This window comes from Sciurus vulgaris, assembly GCF_902686455.1.
Source record: "Sciurus vulgaris genome assembly, chromosome: 2".
In the NCBI taxonomy this organism is placed as follows: domain Eukaryota; kingdom Metazoa; phylum Chordata; class Mammalia; order Rodentia; family Sciuridae; genus Sciurus; species Sciurus vulgaris.
In genome coordinates, this window is record NC_136462.1 from 45,537,632 (window position 1) to 45,545,326 (window position 7,695).

At 35.2% G+C, this 7,695-nt stretch overlaps 1 pseudogene across 1 annotated transcript; it reads left to right on the top strand.

Moving 5' to 3' along the window:
- The first annotated feature begins 751 nt into the window (after window positions 1-751).
- Window positions 752-6,490, top strand: LOC306654699 (transcription initiation factor TFIID subunit 9-like; annotated as a pseudogene). Its single transcript has one exon. The product of its transcript is annotated as a transcription initiation factor TFIID subunit 9-like (transcript).
- The last annotated feature ends 1,205 nt before the right edge of the window (window positions 6,491-7,695 follow it).

The window sequence follows — 7,695 nt, forward strand, 5'->3', positions numbered from 1 at the left end:
TGAAAGCACAAGGGACTTCTGTGTGGTCCAACTTTTCCACCCAATCAAGTGGAATCCTGAGGTCACCATGCCTGTGCACTACTGCTGTTGCTTCTGATGCCGCCATGGAGTCGCTGTTGAAAAGTGGATGTTCTCCTGTCCCCCGCTGGCAGGACAAAGCTGTTCTTAGAAGCCCTACCCCTCTTCCTTGGAGATGACTTTGACCAAAGGCGTAGTTCTCATGTATATCCTTTTCTGTATTGTACCCCATCCTAGTTCAGAATCAGGACTGGTTCAAATTTCAGACACTTCACAACCCAGAACTCTCTTCGCCCTTCCCTTACAACACTCTCAAAGGGTTCCTGGATTACATTTCTAACTTCCAGCTTCCAGTTAGAGTTCCTGGAACTAAATTAACTAAGGGCCAGTCGCTCCTCTGTTAGGCAGAAAGAGGTAGACAGATCCAACTCTCCTTGTGGGCTGCTTCTTTTCGAATCTGTATTTCGGCTTTTGGTGGTTGTTTTTTGTTTGTTTTTTCCTGTGAAATGGATTGTCAATTCTTTGGCAGGGTTGGATCTGGGTTTTTACTGAGGTGACGTAAGAGTATCTGGCTTTCGTAGATGTACTAACTGTGGATTGCCTTGTTCCGTGTTGTCGTTTTCTCCTTTGTATCTGAGAAACACTTCTCAGATTTGATTTGATAATGAGTTCAGATGAGTGTGGAGTGTGTGACTAATTTTCTGTATATGTTTGTTCAGTTAGTATATCAGAGCCTTTTTTTTTTTTATGTTAAAAATGGTCTCTCCTGAACGTCTCTGGTCATTTTCGTGTACTTCAGGGGGTTGAAAAACCTATACTAGGCAAAGAAGTTGCATCAAGAGCCAGACTGAAATACATTAATTGGGTAATTTAGCTGGAGAAGTTGATCATCAGATATCATGGAGTCTGTTAAGATGGTTTCCCCAGAGACATCTGAAAGATGCACAGATGATGGCACAAATCCTGAAGGATATGGGATTACGAATATGAGCCAAGAATTATAAATCAGATGTTGTAATTTGCTTCCAATAGAGTGACCACAATTCTAGATTGATGCTAAAATTATTCTAGCCATTCTAAGAAAGCTACTGTTGATGTGTTGACGCAGAAGATGTGCAAATTGGAATCCAGTGTCGAGCTGACCAGTCTTTTACCTTTCCTCTCCAGAGAGATTTCTTTATTAAATATTGCAAGGCAAAGAAATCAAACTCCTTTGCCATTGATCAAGCCATATGCAGGTTAGAATGCCTCCTGATAGATATGCTTAACCAGCTCCAAGCTATATGATCAAGTCTTTAAAAAAACCCATCTACTACTTCTGCAGGAAGAGTAACAGTTCCATGGTTAAGTGTTAGTTCAGTTACTAGCAGACTAAGTAGTCCCACACTAGGCACACCAACTCCCACAAACCATGTTGGTTTCAACTAAAGTAGGGACTCCAAGGTCTCTAACAGGGCAAAGGTTTACAGTAGATGCCTGCTTCACAGTCCCCTGCTGTAAAAGCCTCAATTCCCACAACATCAGCAGTTCAGAATGTTCTAATTAATCCATCATTATTAGGTCCAAAAACATTCTTATTACCACTAATAAGATATCATCACAAAATACGGCCAATGAATCATCAAATGCATTGAAAAGAAAACATGAAGATGATGATGATGACGACGACGATAATGACTGTGATAATTTGTAATCTGGCTTTGATACATGTAACCTGTATACTTGATCTTGAATCCACTATACTGAAATTAAAAAAGCATGCTGGATGTTTTTCAACTTGTGTGTTAGAAAACTTAAATAGTATTTAACGAGTAAATAATAGTTACTATTCTTCTCAATTGAAATGTTGGATTTTCTTTAACAGGACCAGTAATGGTTTTTCATCAGCCTTTATGTATAAAAAATAAAGTTGTTCATTGATTTGAAAAATAATTAATTAATTAATAGAAATCTGAAAATAAATAAAAGCAAGTCAAATCGCATATTTTGTCTTATGGAGAAATAGTATTATCTAGAATATAATATTTCAATAGATATTATCCTTCCTGTCTGTGGATTTTATTGGTATTTCAGAAAGAAGTTTGCAATGACAATTAGAATTTGGGTGGTTTGTGAAAGTACAGTAGTTAAGATCTTTTAATTTGAATCAAGATTTTGGTTTAAGAAATGGAAGTACTTCTTAATTATACCTTTACCTGTCCTATGATGACTGCGGTCCTCCGATGATCAAGCATTGGGTCACCTCTCCTGAAAGATGTGCATGGATACCTTTTACAGCACTCGCTCCTTTCCTGATTACAAATGGTTCATTATGCCTTCTCTCCCCCAATTTCTGTGACCATTATGCATTATGTTGTAAAACTGCACCCCACTTCCATTCCCAGAGCTCTTTGTTCCTCTTCCCTTCGTTAATTCCAAAGAATTTATCACCACCTCACATACTACATATTTTACTTATTCATGTTTTTATTTCCTGCCCTCTCTTAACTATAGTTAAGAGCTCCATGAGAACAGAGGATTTTTGTTTTATTCATTGCCTCATCCCCAGGACTCAGAGCAATGCCTAGCACTTAATAATGTCTCAATAGTTATCTGTTGGTAGAATTTATTTTAAACACAAATGGTGACCCAACTTAATATGTATTAAAGGATAAATTATCAAAATTATAGATGGCAAAGATTTTATAACTCTACAAACTTTCCTAACAATAAGCTCTTTCATCATCACTACCAATACTTTTTTATTGACTCTCCCAAAATTATGTGGCTACAAGTGATAAAATTTGTTATCTACACCCAATAAAAGAGACCTGACCTTTTAAAAAAGAGACTGAAAAAGAGCCGATCTAGTTATTTTGACCTGCTCCCAAGTTTTTTTCAGATGTGGAAAGTGACAGCAGATGATATAGTTGTGATTGTACAGCTCCCTACACTGTCTGAATCTGAAGGGTTTTAAGATAGAAAAAGGCCCTGTGACTTTATAAAAAGATTTAATAACCTATCCTCATCAGTATAGAAGTGCCCCAAAGCTCACAAGTCCTATTTTCCTGTTTGCAATCACAACCAATGATTTTGGCTATGTCACTGTATCAGGGTGGACCATGTGAGTAGGATGGTGACGTACTTACTGTGTTTTGAGAGGTAATATGGAGACCCTATAACCCACAATATAGAATACTCCCAATATAAAAAACCACACACCATTGGCTTTTGTGCTAAGCTTTACTCACTCTGCAATCCTATTTGAAAAGCAAATCCTTTGAATGTTGGAACACAAAAGGTTCCTAATACTTTAGTGGGGACACAGAGACTTTGAAGGGATCCCAGAAATCCAGGAGCACAGCACAGAGCGTCTGGGACTGAGGAAATGGCAAAGGGGATTCTAGGAGTGTTCTTAAGAGGAGCAAAAGTGCTGAGGATCAATTGAACACTTAAGGCCAGCTCTGAGTTTCCTCCACAGTTAAATAAGCTAAAAAAGCCTTTATAGTGTTAATAGTGGGATACGATGCAGAACTAATCATGTATGAAGGCACTGGGAAGCATATGGTTGACATGCAGTTATTCAACAAGTATTAATTTACTAATAGCACTCTTGGATCCCCTGTATTTATGAACATATAAGGTTTCAGAATGGTGCAGCACTTCTCTGAATATTTTGTGTAGTTGGCTGTTCCTGGTACATGTTGAAAACAACATGGTACAAAGCATGTTTTATGGGTAAGATGAAATGAGCATATTCAGTAATGTGTTGATAGAAGGAGAGTCCCCCTTCCTGATGGAGGGGACACACTATAGAACAGTTAGACACAACAACAATACTAACCAAATTTGGATGCTTTTTATTATCACCATGTGCCAACAATTCTAAACAATGCTAGTGATAAAATAATCCTTCCCCTAAACCATGTCTGGTTGATCTAAATTCTAAACAATTGCTCTGATTATTATTGAGCTGAAATAAAATACATGGAAGTTTTAGTTAGCACGATTTAACAATTTGTCCTTTAATAGACATTAAATTTGGAGAATTCCCAATTGTACAGTTAATCCTCCACATATAAAGTCATTGGCACCCACTCTTTTCAGAAAAAACTAACAATTGAGAAACACTGAAACTTGCTTTGAAAGCATTCTTACCTTCAAACTTGTGGTATTACATAATTCGGTTTTAAACAGTATAGTAAAAATTTAGCACAGTGATTTTAAGTTACTTCAATAAGGTCATTCTATGCAGTTTTTGTTACAAAGATGAGACAGCACGCCAAGTCTAAGGAGCTTTGTTTTGTTTGAGAGGTGCAGATTTTATTTCAAACATCAAGTCTTAATATACTTCTTTTTTATTTTTAACCATTTGCTTTAAACTAAAAGATAACTCAAGAAAACAATGGTACATCAGTGGTATAATTTATTTGTCTAAATCATATCTACATTCTGCAAGATTTTGGCTTATTAAAATACACAGCTGGGCATGGTGGTGCACATCTTTAATCCCAGCTACTTGACAGACTGAGACAGGAGGATTCCAAGTTTGAGACAGCTTGGGCAACTTAGTGAGACCCTGTCTCAAAATTAAAATTAAAAAAGAAAAAAACAGGCTAGGGATGCAGTTTAATGGTAGTGCACTTGCCTAGCATGTGCTAGGCCTGGGTTTGAGCCCCAGTACTAGGGGAAAAATAACCTCACTTACTGGTTAATGTAATATTTATTGTGCATTATTACAACAGACCAATATTTAGGTATAAACACCCACTGAAGATACATTTATATAATTTAAAAAATTGTCAGTTTATTCTGTAATACATTCCTTTTAATTTTTATACTAGCACTATTATTATGAATATACACATATATATTCAGTAAAAAGCAATGTTCACTATCTATACATCTTTTTCTGGTCATCACTCTTGTTCTTTACATTACTACTAAAAATAATTTTGTCATGTAGAGCTGACAGGTGTCAAATATTCTAGGTATGGTACCAGTACCCTGATAGTACACTGAGATCTGCTAGGATTTCTGTTAACTACTTGCAGCTTTGCAAATATTTTGCACCTTGACTGGTTGATTTTTCTAGTGATTACTAAGTCAATGAGCTACATAAGACCAATTGAGTGCCATTTTTAACTCCATTAAAAGATAATAATTCTTATTATTATAATTACTTTGTCTTCACTGGTTAAATTAACATTCAGTTATTGGGGTTGCTGTGCAATATACAATATTATTTTACCTACTGTGTGTTCAAAGTAGTCTTGTCACAGAAACAGCATGCTAGCATGAGAAGCATTATAACAAATAGGTAAATACATGTCTTTTGTGAATTAAAAGGGGGGTAATTATGTCAGCTGTACTGCATTTGTGGGTGAATAGCTAAAAATAATTGAAGTAAAAATGTCAGGAAATATTTAACATTAAGTACAAATAATCACAAGATTGTCATAAGAGTGACAATGACCTATAAAATATAATTTTTAGTTTTCTTTGATAGAGTAGTCAAATTAGAATTATAAAACACATGTACAAACACTCTTTTATTCTCTCTTCACTTTAAGCAGTCTGTTCTAGAATATGCACTACAGGTACAATTGCTGTAATTTTCCTGTCAAAATAGATATTTGCTATAAAAGACCCTCAAATTATTATTTTTATTTTTACAATTTATCTTTATGCTTTGTACAAACAGAAACCAAATAAATCCTAATATTGAAAATATTTTGGCTTCCTAGAACCATGTAGGATTTTGGTGTATGGGGTGTGACTATTGTTAAGATTCATTTAAAAATAAACATACCAGAATTTGCAACTGATCCGCAAAGTAGTCTCTTTGGTTAACTACATGGTTTGCCAATGATTCTGACATTGTGCCAAATCTTTTCTGGGTATTCCTTTCTTTGTTAATGGCTTTCAAGCCTTGAGGCATTATTCTTCCAAATATTTTATTTTATTTTAGTTTTTGCAGTGCTGGGGATTGAACCCAGGACCTCACACTGAGCTACATCCTCAGCCTCAAACATTTGATTTCTTTAGCCTCATGAATGTAAGTGATTGATTAAGATAGATAAAATAGTTTTATTTAAAGAGAGGAAATTATAAAGTTCATTTTTCTTCTGCAGCTTCACAATTAGCTTTGCTGGCTTTTGCATAAAGAAGTCCCCTATATACTTTCCTGATAGTTTCACTGGAATCATCTCTAGAGAAGACACATTTGAAAGACAACATGTATTTGAAAACATGAACTGGTAGGGTTGTTAATTATGTCCCTCACCCATTTAATAGTCAAACATTCTAATGGTTTTTGATGTAAAGCAATGTTTGGTGGCAGAACATAGCTGTTTGGGGACAAGAATGAAATGCTTAAAGTTATAATTCACCAGGGAACTGGTCGACATAATCAGTTTTAGGATCATACTATATTTCCTCCAATCTTTTTCTCTTAAATTTTGTTTAGAACATTACTCAGCAATGTGATGACTTTGTTTTGCAAAAATAATTATCTTCGGTCTTATTCAAAAAATATAAGGAGACTAAAAATAAAGGATATAGTATTACAACATCAATAAACTGCATAATAGGACACAATAGGATAAAATAGATTGAGGCAAGAGACAAAATAAGAAGAGTAAAATGAAAGCAATGAGAAATTATTAAACAAACAAGTACATAAAAAAATTCTGCAACACCTTTAATAAAAGAATTTCAGCTTTCGGTTTCTATTAAACCAGAAAGGAAAATGATGTTATAAGGATGTATATGTATGAGAATTCTGCATGCTGACTAACTTACATAGATGAAAATCTATTCCTGACATTGCTATTGATACAAACTTTTAATATCTTTGTGCAGCAGTAAACTTAGGTATTTAACCACTGGTTTTCCCCTAGTTTAAGAGAACATTATCAACATGGGGTGTACAAACCTATGACCTCATAAGGCATTAAGAAAACAGAAACAGCTGATACTGATAGTCAAGGGGAGTCAAACAGAATGAACTAGCACTAACTTTGTACCATTCACTTGATATGCTAGCTTATTTAATTCAGACACCAATCTCATTCCTGTTTTACAAATGAGGACTCCAGGTACAAGGTCTCCTTAAAGAAAAATGGCATTTGGACTGTGGTATGCTTAACCATAGAGTCATAGTATAGCCTCCAGTGATAACACTACTTCCTAACTTCTCCTAGGGTTTCCCAAAAACTATCTTAAGTAGCATACTGAAGAGTTACCTCTTTTAAATTCTCTAAACATCAAACTTTTGATTTTCATGAAGGCCCAAGATTACTTTTGTGCACTCTGAATTTCAAACTTTCTATTAGCCATTTACCACATGAATTATTACTTACTCAATATTTTTCTTTATATGAAATCATCTTAACTTAAAATTTAGATTCCATATTATTATTAAAAATACAAAGTCAGTGTGTCTGCCAGAGAGAAAAAAGAAAATATGAAGAGAAATAATTATCTAAAAATGTGGGTACACAGCTCCTAGGAAGCTCTCACACACCAACTGTGCATTCCAGGGTAGCAGGGGAGAGGACAGGGGGAGCTTTCTATGACAGACCTGAAAGTCAGGAAGCTCCTTGGGTTGAAGGGAATGGTTTTCAATAGCAGTTCCTGAGGGTCACAGTTAGCCACAATCATATCATTCACTTTTCCACATTCAGACAACAGAGA